At 40.5% G+C, this 27,131-nt stretch overlaps 1 pseudogene across 1 annotated transcript; it reads left to right on the forward strand.

Moving 5' to 3' along the window:
- Positions 1-3: 3 nt before the first annotated feature.
- Positions 4-22,504, forward strand: LOC148139952 (Ig heavy chain C region, membrane-bound form-like; annotated as a pseudogene). The gene is made up of 9 exons (XR_015753364.1): positions 4-126; positions 254-549; positions 1,754-1,822; positions 12,031-12,336; positions 15,766-16,077; positions 18,023-18,331; positions 18,786-19,115; positions 21,939-22,066; positions 22,206-22,504. The product of XR_015753364.1 is annotated as an Ig heavy chain C region, membrane-bound form-like (transcript).
- Positions 22,505-27,131: the final 4,627 nt, after the last annotated feature.

Here is a 27,131-nt window from a genome sequence, read left to right on the forward strand (position 1 = left end):
TGGACCGTAATTCAACACTCCTGGGTCGGCTCTGTTTAGAAAGATCTTAGCAGAACCGCTTCCCACAAGTTATCAGAATGATTGTGTCGACACTTTTTCTCAGTTTGTTACTGACTTCCTTATCATGTGAGTGTTTTTTGTTCAAGTCTCTCTTTGTGACTGTCTCAATGTTAATCTATGGCAGGAATGTAAAAGACTCAGCCATCATTTCACCAACATTAATGCTCAAGGTTTATTTGTTTTCTTTTTAAAGGTGTCCAGTCGGAGGTTGTTTTGACCCAGCCAGAGGCAAAGACTGGCCGTCCCGCAGGCAGCCTGAAACTGACCTGTAAAACCAGCGGGTTCGATCTTGGCAGCAACTGGATGAGCTGGGTGCGACAGGTTCCCGGACAGGGTCTGGAGTGGCTGGTTAGCTACTATAGTTCAAACAACAATAACTATGCACCAGCGATTAAGGGTCGATTTACTGCGTCGAAAGACACTTCAAACAACATTTTCGCGTTGGACATGGGGAACCTGAAGATCGAAGACACCGCCATCTATTACTGTGCAGGAGACCACAGCGAGAGGAACCAGAGCTGGACCCGTTCAAAAACAGCTCGAGGGAACATTTTGTCAATTCCATCATAAACTGACGGTCAGTGCGAGTTTTAAATGCAATTATACCAACTGCAATCTGAAGCAGACCTCAGGCTGCCTCTTACAAAACTATCAAAGAGGAAATGTACCATTTAAACCAGCAAACTGCTGACACAATGGGACAATGTTTTGGGCATCTCATATGTACTGCTAACACTTCCATCAATTAAATGCTCGGACAAAATGTTAGTTTTAATATATCTGACAGCTCAGGAAATCACTGCTAATTGTTATGTCAACTATGGCATTCATTCTAAACATGATCAGAACTAAATGGCTCTTTCAAATGAAAATTGAGACCTGGAGTAAAGAACAGAGAATGAGTGTACTGGTCTACATCATTGTGATACTACAGTGGGTCACAGTGTTGTGCACAGCGACATCCTCATACAAAAACCACTGACAAGTGTTTATCTCAAATTGGTGATTTCTACCATGGCAGGAGCGAGAAATAAGGTGAGATGCAATTTAAACGCAATCCAGTAGTGCTAGTTTGTACAAATGTATAGTTTGTTTCTACCTTCTTCGTGTTGATTGTCAAGTTAAATGCAGACCAAACCTGGAAAAGTATTCCAAGCTTTCAAAATACAATGAATAGTAAAAGCTGGAATAATGCACCAAATCATTTTTAGAGTCTAAATTACTGCTTTCTAGGAAGTGAAGAAATTCTCTGCATTTTACAGTTTACAGTCTGTCATAGTATTTGACACAACGTGTCTCACAGTGATATAGCTGGAGTGACACTGCAATTATGATCAATACAAAAACCTATTCAGCCTCTATTGTTTGAAACTAGTCAGTGATTACTTCTACAAACCGTCTTAACTTGCAGTGCAGTATTAGTTCTGTGCGGTTTAATGCCAGTATCACTATTTAATTTGTAAAAGTGTTGGGTAATTATCGATACACCAGTTGGGGATTTTGAGAATCAGCTCATGTGTTATTCTGTGAAGTATAAAACAGTATTAAAATTTATCAAGAATGATCAGAATTCACTAGCGCAATTATGTGATGAAGATTTATCGTGATTTTATTTTGTCTGTGGTTCTGAAAATTTAAATTGATGGTAGATTTTTGATTTGTTTTATACAGAGCTAGTTATTGTGTGAGCCAGTCCAGAGGATGTAACACTGTGACTATCTTGATTACTGGGGCCAAGGGACCATGGTGACAGTGACTTCAGGTAAGACCCTTGAACTTTCTTAGTGACTTTTTAAAAACTTTCTATTCATGTGACTAATTTCTGAATTAAATTAAACTCAGATTCTGTGCTGAGTTTGGTTTGGTTCGGATTGGTTTTTGTTCAGACTGATTATAGACTTCATTTAAGGCTCAGCAAATAGTTACAGTGGGGATAATGGAGTCAGTTGCTCGGTGTATCTCTTTTTTTGATCAGATGGTCTTTCTGTGTGGCTGGGTTACGTGAAACACCTAATGTCTCTTAATCAGCCAGCTATAAATAATGTTTAATGTCAGTGACATCCTGACTGTGAGTTTTATTATCAACAACAAACGCTAAGAATTCAAAGATGTTCGAGATATTACTAAACATGATTAAAATATGCTAAAATATCATTATTCACTTCTTGAATATATGTTCTTACCCTGATTATATTTTCTCATTTATTTTGTTAATTTTGTTGATGACAAGCAGGTTAGAAACTGTCATAAAATTTTCTTGCGGTGCTACATTGCATTCTGTTGATTAGATTCTGAGTTTGTTTTACTTGATTCTGTTGAATTGAGTTGATTGGATTTTGGCTTTGTTTTAGTTGATTTGGTTGAACTGTGTTGATTGGATTCTGACTGTTTTTACTTAGTTTTGTTGAATTGTGTTGATTGGCTTTTGAAATTGTTTTATTTGATTCTGTTGAATTGAATTGTGTGGATTCTGATTATGTTTCATTCAAATCTGTTGTTTTGAGTTGATTGGATTCTGATTTTATTTTCCTTAATTCTGTTGAATTGAGTTGATTGGATTCTTATTCAGTTTGTGAAATTGATCAGCGTTTTCATGCTTTCTGTAATCGGTGTTTTATTTCTGGTGAGGAGATTGACTCTCTGGATTACTTTTCATTACCAATATTTGTGAAGTTCTTTTGTTTTTCATGAATCATTTCTGCATTTGTTAAAATTAGATGACACATTTTTCTCTGCTTGATTGAAAACATTACATCCATTTGTAACGGTCTGAAAAACAACTTAAGGCTGAAACCCGGAAGTGTGAGAAATGAAAAAAAAACGAGTTTTTAATGCATTGACTTTAAAAAAAAACTCAGTTCTAATTGTAAACTAACTGAATTTTGTTTTGAGTAGTCTCATTCAAAATAAAATTTGGGGCTAAAATCTGAAATTGCAGAATTGATCACATTATGTAATTGAAACTAACTTAAAATTATAATGTGGTAATATTTGTCCATTCAGTAATTTTGTTTTGACAATGAAGTGATTAATCAATATATGCCTTCAACCGCCCGACTGTGCGCTGCACAAGATTGTCACGATCAGGAAGGGTGTACAGGTTGGAAATAAATAGAACTGTTGCCAGAAACGTTACAGCTTTAAGTGTTCAGTCCCCTCACAAACAAGGCTGCTGTTATGACTTGTTATTTCTATTCAATTTAATCATTAGTTTGCTGGATTCTGAGCAGCTTTGTTAGACTTCAATCTGGGTTTGTTTTGTGAGGTTACATCATGTTCTTGGTTCTGTTGAAACTGTTTGCAGAGCTAGTTCTGCTGCAAACACACCGTGTTGTGATCTGGTGATCGTTGACCTGTTGAGGAGGGACTGTGCTTGGGTAACATTAAATGTGTTATATTTGGGAAACCGTTTCTGGTTTCTACATTGTTTTTGCAATGCTAACATGGTTGGTGACAGTGAACCGCTCCAGGTTCCTCATTCATTGCAATCAGCATGCGAGGTGAAATTTCATAAAGCCTATTATTAAGTGAAAGGCAAATCGCAAAGGTTTTAGAAATGAAGGGAAAACAGACACCTTCGGGCGCCATTTTTACTTAAAAGTAACAATTAAGGATTAATCTAATCCATGCTTTACAATCCACATTCAGAACTCCACTATCTAGTTCAATCACAAGGTCTGTCTTTAAACAGTTTACAATTCATAGAGAAATATAAATAGAATTTCAAAAGTCTAATGTTCTAATAGTTCTTGCTCTTGAGCAAAAATGCCATGACTGTGTTATAATTGATCAAGAAACACCTTTCAATTCCGCTGTACACTACATACATATGTTTCTGGCTGGAAAAGATCATTGGCAGAAAACCATTTGGAAATTCTGCTCAATTCTATGAAGAACAGATCAGTTTCACTGCTTTGATCAGTTTCACACGTAACTTGAGTTAATTAATTGTTATGTTCCTGATTAAACTGGATTTACAGGATAAAAATAAAACATTAACTGAATTATTTAATCTGCACAGTGCTTTAGGTGTTCCCAATCTGTGCATTTTAAATAAATAGTTACATTTTACAACACAATATCAACTGAGGAGTCATTTTTTTCGGAAACAACTGCTATCGTGAATTATGTGACCAAGGCCAAATTTCGAATTAATTAAAATAATCCACTCATGACCTCGCAGGGCAGCATGGTGTCTCAGTGGTTGGCACTGCTGCCTCACAGTGCCAGGGTCCCAAATTCGATTCTACCCTCGGGTGACTGCCTGTGTGGAGTTAGCACATTCTCCCTGTGTCTGCGTGGGTTTCCTTCGGGCGCTCTGGTTTCCTCCCACAGTCCAAAAGATGTGCAGGTCAGGTGATTGGCTGTGCTAAATTGCACACAGTGTTCAGGGATGTGTAGGTTAGGGTGCATTAGTCAGGGGTAAATATACATTAGGGGGAATGGGTCTGGGTGGGCTACTTACTGTCCAGAGGGTCAGTGTGGAATTGTTGGGCCAAATGGCCTGTTTCTATATTGTAGGAACCCTACTCTTAAAACCATGGGAATGCTTGCTGCAAACGCAGAGAATTCATTTTACATCGATGTGTTCAGACGGATGCAGAGTTCACAAATTTGCAGAAGACATGAACTAGAGGATAACAGAGCACATTGTTTATTCAGACACTTAAAATAGAGTAATATTTATTTTAATAAATATACTTGACCGATTTATTGCAATGTAGCGATCAGAAGGAATCTGCTCACATTAGTTAAGTGTGACAATCATTTAGATTAGATTTCCTGCAGTATGTATCGGGCCATTTGGCCCAACAAGTCCACACCGACCCTCTGAAGAGTAACCCAGCCAGACCCATTCCCCTACCCTATATTTACCCCTGACTAATGCACCTAACACGATGGACGATACAGCATGACCAGTTCACCTGACATGCACATCTTTGGATTGTGGGAGGAAACCCACACAGACACAGGGGAGATTGTGTAAACTCCACATAGGCAGTCACCCGAGGCTGGAAGCGAGCCTGGGTGCCTGGATCTGTGAGGCAGCAGTGCCCACATTTACTTAGACATTCGTTAAAGCGGGCAACTCCAGACAGAAGCATGTCTTCAATTCATACCTTTTTAAACATTTTCGTTTATTAAAAGCAGTTAACAAGAATATGACCTTGCCCTAATTCCTTCAACAGAAATGCTTTCCACACTGGAATGCAGTATTGGCTTTATGCAGTGCATGCAAAATCTCCACAGTTCAAGGAACGTTTTAAGAATATGTAAAAATAATTTAGAGAATAATCCATTTCCTCCGGATCTGTGCTTTAATTGGCGATATTTCCCACCTCAATAATTTTGTTAAATACAATGACTTATTAAGTTTATTAACTCAGTGGTTATTTATGTTCATTGTGAACACATTCTTGTTCACATTAATCCACTGGTTAGTTCCTCTGATGAATGTTCAATTACAGTGAATATATTTGACGTGAGGAGTTGAGCAATGTATCCTCTAGGATTAAGTCTGTTGTGCAGTTTGTTTCAGTGCTATCTCCGACTAACTTGTCAACGGTCCTGACCATTTGTAAATTGTCCAGTTCGGATACCTGAATCTCAGACAGTTCAATTTCATCTCGCACTTCAAAACCACTTTTATCTGCCAGAAATACAATATTCGATTAGGTGCCTCAGAATTGAGAGCCCTGACTAAGTTGTTCCAATCAGAACGAACGTTTCAGGAACAATAGGCAGATAGCAAGAGATTTGAAATTGGTTGTTGGCAACAAGAGATATTTGATTGAGCGAGGCAAAGGGAAATATGCTGTATATTTTCTTTGTGCCTCAGTTATGCAGGACATGTTCCGTGGCACAATGTAGAATCAGAATTTTTTTGCACCTTATTATTTGAAAACCTATTATCAGCTTTTAATGTCACTGGCAACGGTCATATTACACTTCAAAACAATTTAATCGTTTCCAAACTAAGCAGAACGTCTGGTGCAGCAACATCCACAGGGGAAAGAGGAAGGGAGTTCGAGGTTGGAATCCAGTGACAGTGAATTGATGGCAATGCAATTCCTAGATTTATTCCTCTGTAGTTCCCATAGAGTTTGAACAATTTGGAGCTGCTGTCAAAGCATTCTTGGATAAATGTTGAAATGTTCCTTTCATTGTACAAAAATTCTGGAACAATCCCTGGTTGTTGGAAGGTGATAATAACTAACATGGTTTATGTATTGTCAAAACATGTGGGCTGTGTTCTCCGTGATAGTGTCAAGCTCATTGTGTTCAGATCTGTTGTGATGTTGTAGTAGAGTCCCTGATTCTGTGCCAGGTGGCCTGTGTTCACTTACAACCTGTTAGAGAGGTATGTAACACAATCTCTTATCAGGTTACTTCAGTGCAAGAAAGCAGATTGACATGTCTGAGTGTTTGTTGGAATTCCACTCACAGAGGCCAATGAAATCTATTCAATCGCTGTCCTGACTTGTGTCTCTTAGATATTAAACAGAATTTTGGTGGTTAGCAGCTTTTTCCAGATCAATATTTGTTTACAAGCTTTTGGGCATCGCTAGATGGGGTTAATGGAGTAAGTGCTCAAAGAAATCCCAGCTTTTGACTTGCTGTTATGACAATATCATTTATAACTAATCCAGAATGAATCATTTTCGAAGCATATTTGATGAGATTATGCTTAGGCTGTTTTACTTTATATTAAACCATTGTTGTAGCTGAATTTGATTGTTCAGTACGGTGGGGGTTCCGCTGAAACCAACACTTGCTGCAGATGGTGATAGCTTTTCAGTTGGTCTTCAATTGCTATCTCAGACCATCCAGTACCTCTGCTAAGAATTATTTTTCCAACAGGAGTCAAGCCAACGTAATCACTGTTTATCTCAACAGGTATATGAGCTCTTGTGCCCAAAACATGAAAACAATTTGGTGAAGAGTGGGGGGGTTGGGGGGGGTGTATCTGGATGCGAAAGGTTAACCTTGCCTTCTCTCCACAGGATCTGCTAGACCTGCTGAGTTTCTTCAGAAATTTCTGTCTTTATTTTGGTTTTCTAGCATTTAAAGATTGTTGTTTCATTGAAAAATGTTCTGTTCGATGAAGCACGTTCTTCAGAGAAAAGATGCATTTGAACAAATTGAGAATGTTCAGAGATATTAAAAATCAGAGAATCATTGAATTTGACCGCCCTGATCTCGAGCTGTAGTTTCACAAGAAACTATTATGAAGCAACAACACACTCCAGAGCGCAGTGGCTGCTGTAATTGGGTGGAAGTTATTTTGATCACTCAAATAGAGAATGTCAATGATCCCATTCCAAATAATCAACAGAAGGTTTTTCTAAAGCATGTGTGAAACAATTAATTTGTTGAAATATTTTAATACAAAGTGTTCACCGCCAGTGCTAGCTTAATGAATGATACAATGATAGGAAGGTAGGAGCAAGAGGAGGGCACTCAGCCCCTCGAGCTGTTCCACCACTTACTTAGATCATGGAGCATCTGTGAGCTAAATCCACAGGTCTCCCTTTGGCTAAAACTCTTCAACACCTTTGATTAACAAGCAAAAACTGTCCCAGATTTACTGATTCCACTGCCCGTAACAAAGGGAGACACCATTTCTGAAAGACATTCCTGTGAGTACTGTGACACAATGAAGCTGGAATTAATTGCTCATGAAAGTAAACTTTAAAATCTCAGACAATTTCCAATTGAAACATCCCAATCATCATATTTCTTTAATTTAACACTATACTTCCCTGGAATAAAGAAATATAATGTGTGATTGCCTTGCTAAAAATGAGGGAAGCTTCATTCCTATTATATGATTAAGAAATAGCTCTGTTCATTCAGTGAAAACACAGTCAAATCACACAAAAGGAAACCATGTCATCTTGTGGAGACACACAAGTGCCTCAAATAGTTTTCAATTCTTCCAGTGGTTGTTTGAATCTCTAGACAGGTGTGGAAGTGTCAATCTTTTTTATATCGCCTTGAGAAACCAGTTATCATCAGCCTATTTGAATTGCTGAAGTATGTGTGGTATTAGTACATTCACAGCGCTGTTAGGAAGTGAGTCCCATGGCTGTGATTGAGGAAAAGGAAACGGCAGAGAAATAGTTGAGAGTCAAGTTGAAGTCTAATTTGGAGGAGAGCTTTCAGGTGAAGCATTTACACGCATGTGCGCCCTTATCCTCAAGGATCACAGTTTTGGAACATGCTGCTGAAGGGACATGTCAGCATGCAAAATGGAAGCTGAAGAAGGCCCCTCGGCCCCTCTAGAATGCTATTCCATTCATGGGATCATCATTAATCTTGCTGCTCACCAATCTTCCCAACACACCGATAACATTGATCCTGATTGTTTACTGTTCAGCAAAAGAATGGTGAACCTTTGGAATTCTCCACCACAGAAATTGATTAAGGACAAAACCTTAAATGATTTCAATAAGGAGATAGATTCCTTCAATCCTTAAAAAATGCTCCGGATATGTGGGACAAAGGCAAACAGGCTACAATATTGGTTGAAAGCCATGAAGACATTGAATGGGGTATGGTTTGTAAGTTTGCACGTAACACCAACATTGGTGGTATAATTGGCAGTGAAAGTTATCTAAACGTACAATGAGATCTTGATCAGCTGGGCCAATGGGCTGAGGAGTGGCAGATGGAGTGTAATTTAAATGAATACGACGTGTTGCTTTTTGAGAAGACAAATCAGGTCACAACTTACAGAGTTAATGGTAGGGCACTGGATAGTGATGTTAAACACAGGGCCCTGAGGGTCCAGACTCATAGAGTCTTACAGAGTTCATGGTAAGGTATTGGGTAGTGATATTGAACACTGAGGACCCTGAGGGTTCAGACTCATAGATTCTTGAAAGCGTTGTCTCAAGTAACTAGTGTGTTGAAGGTGTTTGGCACATGTACCTTCATTGGTCAGAGCACTGAGTGCAGGAGTTGGGGCTTCATGTTGTAACTGTCCAAAACATTGGAATGAGCTGCCAGAGGAAGTGGTAAATGCAGAGATAGGTCCAACATTTAGAAGACATTTGAACAGCTCCAGGAACTGGATAGGTCTGGATGGATATGGGCCAAAGGCAGGCAAGTGGAATTAGTTTAATTTGGGAACTCTGGTCAGCATGGATGAGCTGGACCAAAGGAACTGTTTCTGTGCTGTACGACTTTATGACTCACTAATTTTATGGTGGAGTAGGCTCAAAGTTGGAAGGTGGTGAGCAAGTGAGGGGCTAGATTAGGCATGTGGGAGAGTTTGGGCTGGTAGGCTGTGAGGTGTTGGCTGGCTGCTGGGTAAGCTTGCATGCACTCTGTCTGGCAAGGTGGCATCAAGGTAAATGGTAATGGTCACAGGATAATTTGGTCGAATTGTGCTTGGTAGGTGAGGGGTAGTTTGAGCTGAAATGCAGGAGGTCTGTCTTTGCCAGGCTGGTTTATGGAGAGGTGGGCAGGATGCCAGGCTGGTTAGTGTAGAGGTGGGCAGAGTGCCAGGATGTTTCGGGGGTGGAAGGTCACTGTAATGAAGTGATAGGTGGACGTGTTGTCAAAATGCAAAGCTCGGAGTCTGGCAAAATGGTGGGTGGTAAAGGACAGATACGAAAGGAGCTCGGATGCAATGTGCACAGGTTGACTTGGGTAAGATGAGAGGTCAGTGATCAAGGGCTGAGGTCATGTGTTGGGTAGTAGGCTTTTGTCAGAGGTTGTGAAAATGATGGTGCCAGGTCCAGTCAGGGCCAGATTCACCATAGGCCAGGTGCAGAGTGGCAGGAGTGTAAATGAGTGAAAGGAATTGAGATCATATGTCCATCTGGAATATAGAATATAGAACATTACAGTGCAGTACAGGCCCTTCAGCCCTCGATGTTGCGCTGACCTGTGGAACCAATCTGAAGCCTATCTATCCTACACGATTCCATTTTCATCCATATGTTTATCCAATGAGCTTTTAAATGCCCTTAAAGTTGGTGAGTGTACTATTGTTGCAGGCAGTGCGTTCCATGGCCCTACTACTCTCTGAGTAAAGAAACAACCTCTGACATCTGTCATCTATGTCCTTTCCTGCGAGCCATCACTATTCAAGGAAAAAGATTTTCACTGTCCACCCTCCGTTTACCTTTTATGTCTCAATTAAGTCACCTCTCAACCTTCTTCTCTCAAATAAAAGCAGCCTCAAGACCCTCATCCTTTCCTCATTAAACCTTCCCGCCATACCAAACAACATCGTGGTAAACCTCCTCTGAACTCTTCCAAAGCTTCCACATTCTTTCTATAATGTGGTGACCAGAACAGTACACAATACTCCCAAGTGTGGCCACACCAGAGTTTTGTACAGCCGCAGCCTAACCACGTGGTTCTGAAACTCATTCCCTCTATCGATGAAAGCCAACACAAAGTATGCCTTCTTAACAACTCTGTCAAACTGTCTGGCAACTTTTAGGGATCTATGTACATGGACACCGAGATCTCTCTGCTCAGCTACACTACCAATATGGGTTGCCTTGGATGTGTTTCGTGTGATAGGGGTTGTGTGTTCCGGGCATGAATGGGTGTATAGCAGCGTAGGGTTTGTCAATGTGAGTGGGAATTTAGGTCTAGACAGAGTAAGTGCAGTGGTTAGTTTAAAAGATGAGGTTTGCTGGTGAACTGCGTGTCAGTTTGATAGTTATTAAAGTTAAAGATTAATTGTTCATTTCTCAAATCATATTTACGTAAATACTCAGCTGTAACACTCCAAAGTCGCTGAACCTTAATGGTCCTCCATTTTTCAGAAGCCTCCAGAATTCAGATAATTGTAAATGAGATGTTTCAACTTCCAGACAATTGGCATGAGTTCAGCCGTGACAGCCATCCTCCCCGTCCCAGTGCTCAGCTCCTGCCTGTGCTGCTGCTGCAGTGACCTCCCTCCCAGAGAGAACATTCTACCTTGCATTGATAAGTGAGGAAGGCTCACTGGACCTGATTTCCAAGTATGGGGACGGCAAACACGGGGGGACACAACTTTAAAGTGAGGGGAGATGGGTATAAGACAGATGGCAGAGGTATTTCTTTACTCATTGAGTAATAAGGGTATGGAATGCTTTGCCTGCAACGGTAGTAGATTCGCCAAGTTTAAGTACATTTAAGTCGTCATTGGACAAACATATGGACGTACATGGGATAGTGTAGGTGGGATGGGCTTCAGATTAGTATGACAGGGCAGCGTAACATCGAGGGCCGAAGGGCCTGTACTGCGCTGTAATGTTCTATGTTCTATGATTCACTCTGATTTCTCTCCGGGGGTACTGCCAGCTGTTGGGTATTTCCAGTAGCACGGTACCTAGCGGGGCGGCACGCTGGTTCCGTGGTTAGCACTGCTGCCTCGGGTGACTTTCTGTGTGGAGTTGGCACTTTCTCCCCATGTCTGTGTGTGTTTCCTCCCACAGTCCAAAGATGTGCAAGCTGGGGGAATTGCAAATGTTGTGTTCAGTGATTGGGAGTTTAGATGCATTAGTCAGGGTTAACTGTAGCATAATAGGGTAGAGGAATGGGTCTGGATGTGTTACTTTTCAGAGGGTGGGTGTGGACTTGTTGGGCTAAATGGCCTGTTTGCACACACTGTAGAATTTCGATGAATCTGCATTTCCCTGGTTTGTAGTTTGTGAAACGTCTCTGCTCTTCGCAGCAATCCAGTGATAGTGTCAGTTGGTGAGATCTTCAAACAGTTACTGGGGTGGGATCAGGATGTTCTTCTTCCTAAATTATATGGCAATGGTCAAGGTCGAGGCATGTTTCTAAAGAGGGAACCAATGATCATGATCAGCAACTGGTAGGAAACAAAAATAAACCCCAGTTATGCTGTCGACTTCAGCTGGAGCATACTGCAAACGTTTACAGCTGAGGATACATTTGAGTAACTGATAAGGTGAAATTAACAGAAACTAACATGCTCAATTGGTCATTCTATTGTAGAGACACCGTCTCCACCCACGCTTTATGGCCTGGTCGCCTCCTGTCAGGAGCACAACACCGGTTCTGTGATCTTTGGTTGTTTGGCGATGGACTATTCCCCTGACGTCACCAAGGTAACCTGGAAGAAAGGAGGGGAGCTAATCACGACTGGATTGAAGACTTACCCATCAGTGAGAAACAAGAAGGGAACCTACACCCTGAGCAGCCAGTTAACCCTGCCCGAGTCAGTGGTAGATTGCCCCAGCAAAATCTCCTGTGAGGTTCAACACAGTGGGTCACACAAGAGCAAAGAAATGCCATGTCCAGGTAAGTGTTGTGGGAACTGAGATAAACAGATCATCTGTGATTAACATGAAGAAGGCATTATTTATAACCGTTTTCACAGACTCAACTTATACAGCACAGGAAAAAGGCCCTTTGATCCACCCAATTCACGCCTATCAATAACAGCCACCTAACTATTCCAGTCTCATGTGTTAGCACATGATCCATTGCCTTGTGTGACTTGCCCTTGCAAGGATACTTCATACTTATTATGAGGGGCTCAGTCTCTACATGACTTATAGGTGCTGAGCTCCAGGCTAACACCACCCTCTGTTTGATTTTGTTTTCCCCTGAGATCCACTTGGAACCTCCTGGCCTTACCTTCACCCTGTGCCCCTGAGGCATTGATCTCTCCATCAAGGGGAAAGGTTTCATCCAGTTTACCCTGTCTATGCCTAAAATAATTCTAGACATCATGATAATCTTCTCCCTAATTCTCCTCTGCTCCAAGGAAAACCCCTGTCTACCTAAACTAGTTTCATAACTAAAACCCTCCAATCCAGGCAAGACCCTGGCAAATCTCATCAATACTGCCTTCAGTGTAATCACATTCCTTCCATAACATGCACACAACGCTTCAATATGGCTTAACCAGTGTTTTATTAAGTTCCAGTATCATCTCACCATTCTTCATTGTCAATGTCTAGGCTAATAATAGAAAATATCCTCCCACTTTCTTAGCCTCTTTATCCAGACGACACAGTAATATAGGGGATCGGTGTGTACATGCACCAAAGATCCTCAGGCCTTTCCAGGGTTCCACCATTCAAAACCATTCCAGGGTTCCACCATTTAGTGGGCGGCACGGTGGCACAGTGGTTAGCACTGCTGCCTCACAGCGCCAGAGACCCGGGTTCAATTCCCGCCTCAGGCGATTGACTGTGTGGAGTTTGCACGTTCTCCCCGTGTCTGCGTGGGTTTCCTCCGGTTGCTCCGGTTTCCTCCCACAATCCAAAAATGTGCGGGTCAGGTGAATTGGCCATGCTAAATTGCCCGCAGTGTTAGGTTAAAGGGGTAAATGTAGGGGTATGGGTGGGTTGCGCTTCAGCGGGTTGGTGTGGACTTGTTGGGCCGAAGGGCCTGTTTCCACACTGTAAGTAATCTAATCTAATCTAATCTAAAATGTCATACCTGACAGATTCTTCTGCCGAATTACATCACCTTACATTTATTCAGAATAATTTCCATTTGCAACTTTTCTCTTCACATACAACCAACCCTTTTATATCCTCCTGCAATCTAAAGCCATTATGCTCATGACTTACCAACATGACAGTTTTCATTTCATCTGTGAATTCACTGGTTAATCCTCCTAAATTTGAGTCTCAATCATTGGTATGTAAGATAAATTGCACGGAAATCAACACCAATCCCTACAGAACACCAGGAGACATAGATTTCCAGTCACGCAGACACCCGATGACTATTATCCCCTGCTCCCATCACTCAGCCAGTGTCAAATTAACTCGGATCCCATTGGCTCTGATTATTGCTATCATCTGGACATCGAGTTATCTCTATGAAAACTACTATCAAATTGTTACACATGAATTCCTCTCAATAAAACCGTGCTAAAAATTGTTGATTTATCTTCCAAATGAAGACTAATTTCACTTCTCAATAGTTTCCTTACCACTGAGACTAGCTTGACAGATCTGTGTTTTCATTATTTATCCCTTCCTTCGTCCTGCATAACAGTGCAACGTTGGCTGATCTACACTCACTTGGCACAACTGCTGTGGCCAGACAGGAATTCTAAATGATTGTCAGCGACCCAACTATTTCATCCTTTGCATCGCTCAACCGCTTGGTATACTTTTCATCTGCCCTGGAAATATAACCACTTTTCATTCAGCAAGACAACACAGAACATCACGTCCTGTGTCCTAATTTCTGAAAGTACATCACAACACCCCTCCATGATTTCTGTCCCCACATTGTCCCTCTTCCTAGTGAACACTGACACAACACATTCATTTTGACCACAACCTAATCCTCCGGCTCCACTCCAATAATAACACTTAATGGGCATTACTGTTTCCTGAATAATTCTTTTATTATGAATGAGTCTGTAACTTTTAAAAATATTTTCCTTTATTTTGACTGCTATTATTTTCTCATGGTCCCTTTTGCTCTTCTAATTCCTTTGTCTTTCAAACTCCCCCTTGCACATTCTGTACTCCATATTAGTTTCTATTGTTTTGAGATTTCAGTATAGACCGGAAGCCTCCCTTGTTTTGCTTTATCTCCCCCTCCATGCCCTTTGGGTCCAGAGCCCGCTGCATTCTTGGTCCCACGCAGTGGCTTCCTGGGAAATGTCCTCCCTGTGATTTTCCTATCTCTTTCTTAAATGTGTCACACTGATCTGACTCAGATTTACCAATAAGTGTCAGCTTCCAGTCCACTCTGGTTAAGTCATTACCTGATCTTACTAAAATTTTCCTTCCCCTTTTCAGAACTTTGGGCCAATTTCTATTCCTTTGCAGTACAATCTGAAATCCAACTGATTTACGGTCACTGTCTGCAAAGTGCTCCACCATTGATGTTTTACCCACTGGGTCGACTTCACTCCCTAAAGTTAATTCCAGGTTCACTCCTTTCTTGCAAGGTGTGGATTAAAATTCTCTGTATTAAACTTTGTTCAAATATTCTCCTGGGGGCATTTTCAGAATTGTGCTCCCTCTAAATCTTTGACAAAATGAATATCCAAGCCTATGCTGAGGAAGTTAAAAACCTCTTTTCTCATTCCCCTATTTAATTTACATGTCTCTGAAATTTGCCCATGTATTTGCACTTGGTCTTTTGGACCTATAGTAAGGTCTATCGTGCTCTCCCAGTAATTATGTTTGCTGTATTTTGGTTTTGATGTACTGTCCATTTGCCTTTGTTCAAGGAGGTATACATGATTTCATTTCTCTTTACAGCCTAAAATACTCTTGTCAGAATTGCGACAGAAGCAATATTCTGAACTGCACACCCCCGCCCCCATCATTTTCCATCTTTCCCTGTCTCACCTGAAGGCACTAAATCCTGGAATATTGAATAGCCACTCCTGCCCGGCTCTCAATATGTCTCCATGATAGCAACGGCATCATTTCTTCCTTTATGCCAGTAATTCGTCTGCCTTGTTCATCAGACTCTGTCATTAAAATGAATACCATCCAACGTTGCTATCTCCCTTCTGATGTTACCGGCCTATAGTTTCTCTGCCTCCTTGACTCCCTTGCTGTGTCCTCTAAGTTTAGCCTTTCACATTGTCCTGCTGATCTTTCTGTGTGGATCCCAGCTTCTCCAGCACTCTGCACAATTATGATTCTTGTATCCATTAACCACAAGAAACCTTGATATATGAGAACTGATTGTATTTGTTATGAAATTCATCAGAGAATGTATGTGATGTGTTTCCTAAAGGTCCAGATATTCTCTCACCAACCCTTCTCCTAACTGTGAGCTCCAGTGAAGAAATCGCAAGCAGCAAGTTTGCAACCGTCGTCTGTTCAATCATCGAGTTCCGTCCGAAGTCAATCGCCGTGAGTTGGTTGAAAAATGGCCGACGCTTGGATTCTGGCTTCTTCACGTCTCCTGTGTGTGAGGCAAACGGGAACTTCTCGGTGACGAGTCGGTTGATGGTCCCTTATGGTGAATGGTTCAACAGCGCAGTCTATACCTGCCAGGTCACTCATGGAGAGAACACTCAAAGTAAAAACATCACAGCACTCCAGGGTAAGAGACACAGACTGAGAGAGCTACAAATCATTCTGAACTCTGATGTGAATCAAACACATTAATTTATCAGGCGTAGTAAACAGCACGGTACAGCTTCTCATTCCCCAACATGTCACGTGTCTCATTTCAGTTTGAGTGTTACATTAGCATTGCTCATAATTCAACCTTTTGGCAAGTCAGAAAAGCATGTTTCCTCTCTGTTGAAGATAGATATATAGACAGTGAGCTTTGTTAAATAGTTTGTTGCCTGACCATGCTGGGAGAGGCATTCAGAGTGCTGAATCCTTGTCTGGTAGCTGCTTCAAGGATAAGTTTGGGGTGGAGGGGGGATATTGGAGAGATATCTGATTGACACATAGAAAATACTGAGAGACTGAGGTCGAGTGAATGTGGAATAGATGCTTTGACTGGTAAGCGAGACTAGGACCCAAGGGCACAGTCTCAGGGTCAAAGGGGCACCGTTTAGAACTGAGATGGGGAGGGATTTCTTCAGCTAGAGGGTGATGAGTCTGTGGAACATGTTGCTGCAGAGGGCTGTGGAGGCCAGGCCATTGTGTGTACTCAAGCCAGAGATAGATCGGCTCTTGTTTAGTACGGGAGAAGGCAGGAGAATGGCTTTGGCCCGAAATGTCGATTTTCCTGCTCGTCGGATGCTGCCTGACCTGCTGTGCTTTTCCAGCATCATTCTGATCTAAACTCTGGATTGGCCGAACAGCCTTATTCTGATCCTCTATCAAATTGACGTGGTTAAAATATGCAGTGACCCTTACTTGAAAATAAATCAAAATGCGTTCAATGCTTCATTCCCTGCTCAGGAATGACCTGTTGGTTGGACATTGTACGACATCGATTTTTATCTGGTACTGAGCTCTTTAACTTCATTTATGGGATCAGACCACAGACCAAGTGGCTATCACATTTGATGAACTGGGATAAATGTGATCTCATTGAGCTTCTTTAAGATGCTCTCTGTAATTAGTGGATGAGGCAGGAGAATAAATTCTGGTGGGAATGCTACAATAGGGATGAATGAACTAGGAACTCGAAACAGGCTGATTTAGCCTGGTTTGGGGTGGCGATGTTTACACAGTGAGTAGTGGATGTCTATAAAATTAGTGACATTTCCATCGTGTTTGTAGATTAATTTAAGACGCTTTTGTTTGTTTTTTTTTCTCCCCTGCTCTATGAAGAAATTAAAAAATGCAGCTTGGTAAATAAAGTGAAAGTACAGACTAGTTATGAACTAACTGAATGGAGGGAAAGACTTAAGGAGATGGGTGTCCTTCTCGATATCCAATGCTGTACTCAATGACTTGTTTTCAGATCTACTCCAAACACAGCCCACGAGGAACAATGACATAAATTAGAGAATGACATCACACCAATAACGCAAAGTATTTTTGATCACGTTAAATATAATGAACAGAATTTCCATGGCTGTTCACCACTCCTGTAACACTTTAGAACTCTGCAAAGAGAATAATTATTATTTATTATAATTTGTCCAAAATTTGGGATGTGATTTGGCAGTCAGTGTGACCAGCAGCACTTGCACCTAAAGGTTATGAACATGGAAATGAACTCATTATATTCAGATTACTCTTGTCACAAGTATCAATAGATGGTCTTAAGTGAGAGACAAACTCTGAAAGAAAGGTCATTCCATGGGTTACATGATGATATCTTTGATGATTTTACTTTTTTCACAGGTTTCACTTGTTACAAAGCCAGTGTTCTTTCGGAATAATTACACAGGGTATGTCCTAGGTAATCACAAATGTTTCACAGATCAAAATACATCAACAATAGTAAGCATCATTTCAGAATAGTTGGAGTTGCCATTTTGAAGGTGGTGTCTTCACCCTGTGAAGGAGTAATCTGAAGATTGGCTGTTTGTATCAGAAAAAGGCATTTTTCATTGACTTTGATTTTTGTTTCATAGAAGATACCGAGTGCCACCCTAACACCGTTAAAATCCTCCCACCGCCAGTAGAACAAGTCTTACTGGAGGCGACAGTGACGTTAACCTGCGTAGTGTCCAATCTTCCTTCTGGAGTCAATGTGACCTGGAGACAAGAAAAGAAGCCTCTGAAATCAGAGATTGCTGAGCAGCCTGGACAGAATCCCGACAGCGTGATCAGCAAATTAGACATTTCTACTGAAGCCTGGCTGAGTGGCGTTACTTTTGAATGTGTGGTGTACCATCAGAATCTACCGACTCCGCTGAGAGACTCCATCCACAAGGAGAAAGGTGAGCGGTGAGATTAAAGCACAAAGCATCCCATGCGTAATCCAAATCCAGTTACATCAATGACAGGCTTTGATTGGTAATGAACCAACACCGTTGGGGGCATTAATGATGCATCAGAAGGCAGGAGAGCTAAGTAGCTGATTCAGAAAAAGATGGACCAAAGGATATTGTATTCTGATTAAGTCAGATAAGGTGGGAAGAAGCCTGGGTTGTGATGTCACCATCAGCAATGACAATTGGGCAGAATGCCCTTGTTGTGGGCTGGAAACATGGAGGCAACTTTCACATTAAACTTTCCTTTTTTACTGAACAGTATGTGTACCATACTGCTCCTTTAGAAAACGAAAGTGAATAAATCCCAAATTAAACATGGCGCATTTTAATATTTAGTGAAATTGTGATATTGGTTCAGGATTTTTTTGGTTGATTTATATTTGTCTCCAATATTCTGCAGTGATTAATCCGCTGGAGCCATCAGTGTCGGTCCTCCTGCCACCAACAGAAGAAATCTCCGCTCAGAGGTTTCTCTCCCTCACCTGTTTAGTGAGAGGTTTCTCCCCCCGAGAGATCTTCGTCAAGTGGACAAACAATGACAAGCCGGTGAATCCCAGTAACTACAAGAACACCGAGGTGATGGCGGAGAGCGACAACACCTCCTTCTTCATCTACAGCCTGTTATCCATTACAGCGGAGGAGTGGGCCAGCGGTGCTTCTTACTCCTGTGTGGTGGGACATGAAGCGATTCCATTGAAGATCATCAACAGAACAGTCGATAAATCCAGCGGTAAACCGAGTTTTGTAAACATTTCACTTGCACTGATGGACACTGTTAATTCATGTCAATAAAAATCTCAAAGTTGCATTTAATAATTCAACAGAAGTAATGAAGTTTTTTTTTCCTCCAGTTGTGAGTTAAATACTGAATTAGTTGTTTCCCACTCTGACTTACATTCCATCTGTGTAGTTAAAGTGGATTATTAACAGGCCTAGGACGAATGTCTTGTGCAGTTAATGTTCTCTGCTCAGATACACCCTGGGTCAGAGACAGAGTAAAGCTCACTCATTGCAGGATTCCACCAAGTACCTTATCCATCCTAAATCCCTCTGTGACAAAATCTGACAATGTCCATTTTATGTCAAGGGTAGGGCACGAGTTTTGAACTTGGTGTTTTTGATTCCCCCCATTTGACATTCTTACAAAATTCATGTCAGTTTTAAACTGCCAAATTGCACCAATTGGAAATGTAAATTTAAGACACTTTAAAATTAAATTTGATTGGAACATACCAATTGTAAAGAGTGCAGAACAGTTTGAATGTAACCTTTGTTTCTGGGGAACTGCCAGGGATCTTGCGCCAGCGCATGAGTTGACAGAATGTATCTTCACTTTCCCACCAAAGAGAATCAACAGATAAGTTGTTGTGGAGCAGAGGGGAGGGGAACGATGAATGGTCTGTCCTCTTGCTCCCTGTGCAGAGTTTTCATGGTGGAAGTCCTCTGTAATGTAACCTAGTTGCTAACAGGGACAGTCAGCTTCTTGCTTACTGTCCAAAGATTTAACATTTCCATGCAAAACAATACCTTTGAAGCATGTTAGACACGCTTGGCTCTGTTAACAAATGATTAACATTGATTCCCATAATCCAAAACTGGTGTTTGCATCGTCCCAGTTTGAATTCCATAGTTTTGTCTCAGTTTTCTGGAGCACATGGGATCAATTCTGGTATTCAAATACCTGCTATCATTTTGTTTCACATACAGAACGCAAGTAGACATTTTCTAATAAACACATTCAGAAATGTTATCTCTGGGGCAGTGGGGATTTGAACTCACACCTTTTCTCTCAGAGACAGAAGTTCTATCACTGCAAGAGAAGAGTTGCTCATAAAACGCTTACCTTTGCACCACGATGGGAAATGTTTCCTGCAAAACCAAGGTCAAATCTAATTATGGGCAATGCATTAAAATTAGAACAATAAATTAGAATAATGAAAATTGCAGTCTGGTATAAGAACAGATGCAGAGAGATGATCGCAAATACACACGTAATGACACATATACGGGCTCTCACCTAAAGACACATATTTATGTGCACACTCAAATGTGCATATAGATAAGATGTCACCCACGCATACTCGCACAGAGCCACACATGCAAGTGGTACTTGAACACTCACCTAAGCTCATACAAAAACTCACATACACCAAAAGAAAATAATTTGCACAAATGAACAGGAGTACTCACACATAACCATGAGAAACATCGATACACGGTAACACACAAATGGGCATGAATACATATACATTCATACAGCACAATGCGTACAGACATACACACATGAACACACAGGTACAAATTCCGAAAAATGTCCTCCCACATGCCAATTCACACAGACACGTAAGTGCACAGAGATAAACATTATTTTCCCATTTTCAGAATCACAAACACACGACGACAGAGGCAGCTTAATTAGTTATTTTTAAACCACATTGATCAGCATGTATACAATATCACACGCAAACACAAATTCAGAGTCTCACATGCAGACACACAAGTGCATAGATGAACAAATAGAGGGGCGTTTATTAAATAAGGATAATGGGCACAAGGATCAGCAAACATCCACAAACAATAGCACAAACAAGCTGATCAGGAGATGGTTTGGGAAAGATTGCCACACAAGCAAACATCATCATATAAATACAAACATCCATCAAAACATAACATTGCATGCTAACATTTATTAAGCATAAACATGAAAATAACCCAGTGTAGGTAGGATCTGAAACAGACACATAATCACACATTTTAGACAGCACTAATGAAAAATGAACACTCACAAAGACGTTACAAGATAAGCATAGGCAGCAACGAAGTGGCATATTAGCATGATGATGCTTACACAATGTGAAAAGACAAACATTTAGATGCACAAACACATGAGCACACCAGCAGTAAATGAACAGGAATATGTTTATTCATGCACGGACTCCAACATGGGCTAGAGTGAAGTAAGAGACTCTCATAACCATATACACAAACATTAAAGGAAAACCAAACATACCAAGCAGTAGATCAAATAAATTAAGGGACACACGTACAAAAACTTATTCCTAAATATACAGATCTTACAAACAAAAATATGAAGCAATGTCCTGACTGTGATGTCACTCATATTCATGATTTGCCAAACAATTGGTCACCAATACAAAAGATGAGAATCACGTTTGAACTTTTATTCAGTGATGGCCACAATTTTCAACTAAAGTGCTGTCACAGCCTATATTTAAAATATAATGATATAATTAAAATCATCATTCGTAATAAGCATTCCTCAAATAACAATATCCTTAAATAATAGATGAAAAGAAAAATAATTTAAAACGTTCTGACATGGACAATGAAGAAAGAACATGTGCAGTTAGTATTTGTAATTTCTTGCTGAGAGTCAATAACGCACTAATAGATACAGATAAGAGTCACACTTGAGAAATCCCTGACTGCTTTATGAAGATGTAATGGTCTCCAATTACATGACTTGGATGCAGATAGATCGATCTGGATCAATAAACAATCTCAATGCGTTCTCTCGGCTTTATATTCATAGATTCAATAGATCGCACTTGGATTGAAGACTATGAGGATGATAACAGCAACATCTGGACAACTGCTTCCACGTTCATCACCTTGTTCTTCCTGAGTATTTTCTACAGCGCTGCCGTCACTCTGGTGAAGGTGAGAATAATCACATCTTTCTCACGCCAAGCAGCCCAACATGTTTTGTGAAATCTCTAAGTGTGCCATTGAAAAATCATTAAATCTGCAAGTCCCTGATCATAAATATCTGCGTCATTGCTTTCTCTCTCTTTTCCAGGTTAAGTGAATGAGTTGTGGACCCCTTTGATTTTCCTGATCTGCTTATCAAGGTCTTGAATTTCCAATCTCCAATCTGTCCTGTTGCTGACTCTAACAGTGAGATTACTTCAGTTTATCAGCGTGTAACTGAGACAATTATTGATGGATTTTCCTTTTTACTTTGATATCTTTGAGATGGTTGTGGTTGGAAGAATTTGTAGCTTCCCAGTTGTTTGAAGCCCGTTTGTTTTGTTTTTATTTGTTCCTTACTCAGAATGGTTGCCTACCCTTTCTGATGAGCCTTTGTATTCCCTTTCTTGTGACCGTTACTGATGTACAGAAAATTCCCAGCTCACAGCGCACGTGTTCTCGTCTCAATGTGGCATCCAGCCATTATAGTCTCTTCTGTTAGCTTTTACATCAATGTTTTGGATAAAAATGCTTTCTGAAATGTTTAATAAATCTCGAATGAATATGCACTAACCTTGAGTTTGCTTAATTCTTTCTTCAAGGCCAGTCAGTAATAATACATTTTCCCACATCCTACTCCTTTCCCAGCCAAATACTTTCACTTGTTCTGTTTGATTGTATTTTATCCAGCCATTTAGTTTAATGCTGCGCTACCATGCAGCCCACTAATGTAAATGCGCCTTTCACACGATATGCCTGATGGAACACTCCAGAGTCAGAATGATGAGAGATCATTTCCGCTTATGCACCAAGGGTCACGGCCTCGGGTCACCTAATGGTAATTTTATAGGCTCCACTAGAAGCCGAAAAAAGGCAGACAACGGAGTTTGAAAGTTTACTCTACACTGTCTAAACTAAAAGTACTCCCAATGTCAGGGCAGCCTGGGTTAGTAATGCAGAAATCGCCACCTAAAGCGCCCAACGAAACATTCATCAGCCAAAAATGTCAACGTTCAGTCAGGTATTCAGACAACAACACGTGCACAATCCAAGGGCGGATTCTCAGAACTTGAGTTTTTCTCACACATCAATCTCATGGAGCACAATTCCTGGGATCTACTTGACACACCACACCTGTCAAATCCCAAGGAATGAGACTGAGATCTGTCTGATACAGGGATATTACTGAACAGCAACCCTCAAAAATAATAAATCAGAGGTCGCTGTGATCAGGCAAGGCACAGCTCATGAGTCCTTAAAATATTCAGCCATAGGGATCTATATGACGCAAGACGGAATTGAGAACCAATCACAGCGACTGGTCACAGAGTCTGGAAACTATCAGCAGAGGGGAACATTCTCAATTTCTCAGAGTTGGTGAGGTGTATCATCCCGGGAATAGTGTTGTGAATCAGTCACGCACCCAATCTCATAACTTTGCATTTTTTTCAAAACGTGGCACCTGAAGCTAGATGCAACATTCCAGATGAGACAAGAGACTGTTTTATTTCAGTTTAACATAATTGCTTTGTGTTTGTTCTCTACAGCGTAGGGTGATGAAGTCGGGTTTATTTGCTCTTCTGTCTACGTGTACATTCCCTGATTTGTGCACATATACACGGGGGATCCTCTGCCTTTGGGTTTACCCCCTTACTATTGTATGTTCCCCGAGTTCATCACAAAACAAAGAAGCAGGTCACACCTTCCTGAGACTGAGATCTATCTGACACACCGATATTAATGAATAACAATCCTCAAAAATTATAGATCACAGGTTGATTTCGATCAGGGAAGGCAGAGATGAGAATTTCTGGATACCCTGCTGCTTTCCATGTCCTTTCCCACAAGCCGTCTGTCAAGCTTTGAAGCTCTTAGCTGTTCTTCCAATACCCGAACATTTTATTTTAAATTGCTATTAATATTTTTCTGTAATTTTGCATTATAGACCAAAGCACAGGTTGAACCAACAAGGACTCCAAACACTGAACTCTGAGAACGTACACGATAAGGCAATCTACATTCTGAAACGGCAAACACCCGTTAACAAATGGTTAACAAGTACAAAACAGCGGCTGAGATTAACTTGAACTCATCAAAATAAAAGGAAAGTACTCTGGGGGTAGAGCGGTGTAGGCAAGACCTGGGCAGACAGAATGGAGTTCGTTTTTTAAAATTCTTGTTTCTATCCAGAATTTTCCTTCCACACAATGTAACCTTTTATTTCCCATCACCCCAAGTCACCCATAGTATCTTTCTTTTCAGCTACTAAACATCACCAGTAAGTTGAATAATTTATGATCAAAGCCCCTCCCATCATCAAAGGTACGGCAGAAGTAGGAAGAGCTAGAAGGAGATTGGAGTAAACTTTTCTTGTGGTGAAACATGACTACTGTTCTAACACAAGGTATTTCAGAGGGATGGTCTAGTGAAGCTATGTGGATGGAACTCAGAAATAAGAAAAGCATGATTACTTTTATGCGATTGTAATAGTCCCCCCGGTAGTCAGAGTGAAATTCAGTAGCAAATATGTCGAAAGATCTTATTTATACGTGAGAATAATAGAATTGGAATAATAGCAAATTTTAACCTTCCAAACATAAAGTGGGACAGCCATGGTCTTAAGAGCTTGGATGGTGAGGAATTTGGTAAGTGCTAAAGTCAATTTTCTTCATTAATATGCAGATGTAACTATCACAGAAGGAGCAAACCTGACCTACTCTTGTGATATAAGGCAGGGCAAGTGACTGAATGGTTAGTAGGGGAGTGTTTTGGGGCCGGGGTCATAATTCGATTAGTTGTAAAATATTTATGGAAAGGATTGGCATTATATATAAGTTAAAGTTCTTAATTGGACGAGGGCAAATTTTGATAGTATGAGACAAAAACTTTCAAGGGTTGATTGGAGTAGACTGTTTGCAGCTCAAGGGGCGGCCGGCAAGAGTGAGGCTTTCAGAAGTGAGATAACGAGAGTTCGGAGGCGTGATGTTCCTGTTGGTGTGAAGATAAGGCAGGTAAGAGGAGGGACCACTGGAGGAATAACGATATCGAGGCTCTGGTTCAGATTAAGAATGAATCGTATATTAGATATAGAGAAATGAGATCAAGTGAATCCCGAAGAGTACAAGAAGTGCAGGGACATTGTAAAGAGGGAAATGAGGAGGGCAAGAAAGGAAAATGAGATAACCTTGGGAGATAATGTTAAAGATAATCCAAAGAGATTCGACTAGTACATTAAGAGCAAAGGGGTAGATCATAGAGTCATAGAGATGTACAACTTAGAAAGAGATCTTTCAGTCTCACTTGCCCATGCTGACCAGATATCCTAAACTAATCTAGTCCCATTTGCCAGTACTTGGCCCATATCCTTCTAAACCCTCCTATTCGTCGACACACTCAGATGCCTTTTAAATGTTGAAATTGCACCAGCCTCCACTGCTTCCTGCGGCAGTTCATTCCATACACACCATCCCCTGCATGAAAAAGTTACTCCTTAGGTACTTTCAACTTTTTCCCCTCTCACTCTAAACCTATACTCAGGAGGTTTAGATGAGACTCCATCCACCCCAGGGATAACGACCTTGTCTATTCACTGTATCCATGCCTCTGATGATTTTATAAACCTTTATAAAGTCACCCCTCAGCCTCCAACGCTCCAGGGAAATCAGCCCCAGCTCATTCAGCCTCTCCCTGTATAACTCTATATGGCTGTGAATATGTATAAGCCGAGAGAGATGTTTTCATAAATCATGTTACATTTTATATAAATGCTGTTTTTTTTATTATCATTTAGCTTAAAATGGAGAATGGGTATCTTTTCAATTTCATACCAGTAGCACAGAAAGACCTGGGGAAATAAACTGCAACAAAAAAGAAATGGACAAAAAGTTATTGCACTACGGATAATCTCACTATATCATTCGTATAAAAAATAATTTCCTGTTTTGACCTTGAAGTTAATAGTCTATTAATTAGTCCTGTGTGTGTAATAATTTTCATCTATCTGTCATTCTACATTTAGTTGTTATAGTTACCGTGTGGATTACTGCACCTCTCTAAAAATTCAAAACAAAATAAAGTAAAACTGCAAATTAATATTGTATCTAATTACGAGAAAAATAATTAGCAATTCAATGACACCAAATTGGAAAGGAATGTTGAAATGTAGCCAATTCTGAGGACTACAAGAAGTTGCAAGAGATCATTAATTAATTTACGGCATGTTCAAATAATTAGCAAATGAAGATCCACACAGATGTGTTACATCTTGGTAGGAATAATGTGCAGGTCATTTATTCAAAGATGCACGTCTAAGTGAGGGAGACAAACAAAGGGATTTCAGACAATTACATCAGTCACTAACAATTTCACCACAGGTTCCAAAGGCCATAAAAATGCAAACAAGGCTCTAAGCTTTATCTCTAAAGGAATAGATTTGAAAGTAGGGTCACTATAGAAATTTGGTTGACTATAATTAAGAGCATTGCCTGCAGTTCGAGTTGACATATTATAGAATGTATGAGAGTGAAGAGAAGATTTATAAGAATGCTACACAAGTTTCTGGCTGTGTCTATCAAGGAAGAATTGTTGCGGTGTTCACTTCTCTCTTGTAAAGAAGGCTGACAGTTCTAAAATAATGAAAGGTTTTGAAAAGAGAAGGTACAGAGAAAACATTTCACTACCGGGTAGAACATAACTAGAGGCTGTCAATACAAGACGGTACCTCAAGAAATCCAAAAGGGAATTCAAAAGAAACCTCTTCACTGAAAGAATGATGAGAACGGGGAATTTGTGACCAGACGGAATAGTAGAAATCAATAATTGAGATGCATTTCAAGGAAACTAGGCGAGCACTTAGAAGGGATGGGAATAGAGAATTACAATGGGCGATTTAGATGAGAAAAGATGAGAAACACCTTGAGTGGAACATAAGCGCTGGCATGAACTGATTGTGCCAAATGGTCTGTTTTTCCTCTGTAATCCTATGGAGAAAATCACCATTGTATGAAACAAAAAGTGTATTAAGAACATCGAGAAG

The sequence above is a fragment of the Chiloscyllium plagiosum genome, unplaced genomic scaffold (assembly GCF_037043375.1).
Source record: "Chiloscyllium plagiosum isolate Xiang-an unplaced genomic scaffold, Cpla_swu_hap1 HiC_scaffold_36, whole genome shotgun sequence".
Classification (NCBI taxonomy): Eukaryota; Metazoa; Chordata; class Chondrichthyes; order Orectolobiformes; family Hemiscylliidae; genus Chiloscyllium; species Chiloscyllium plagiosum.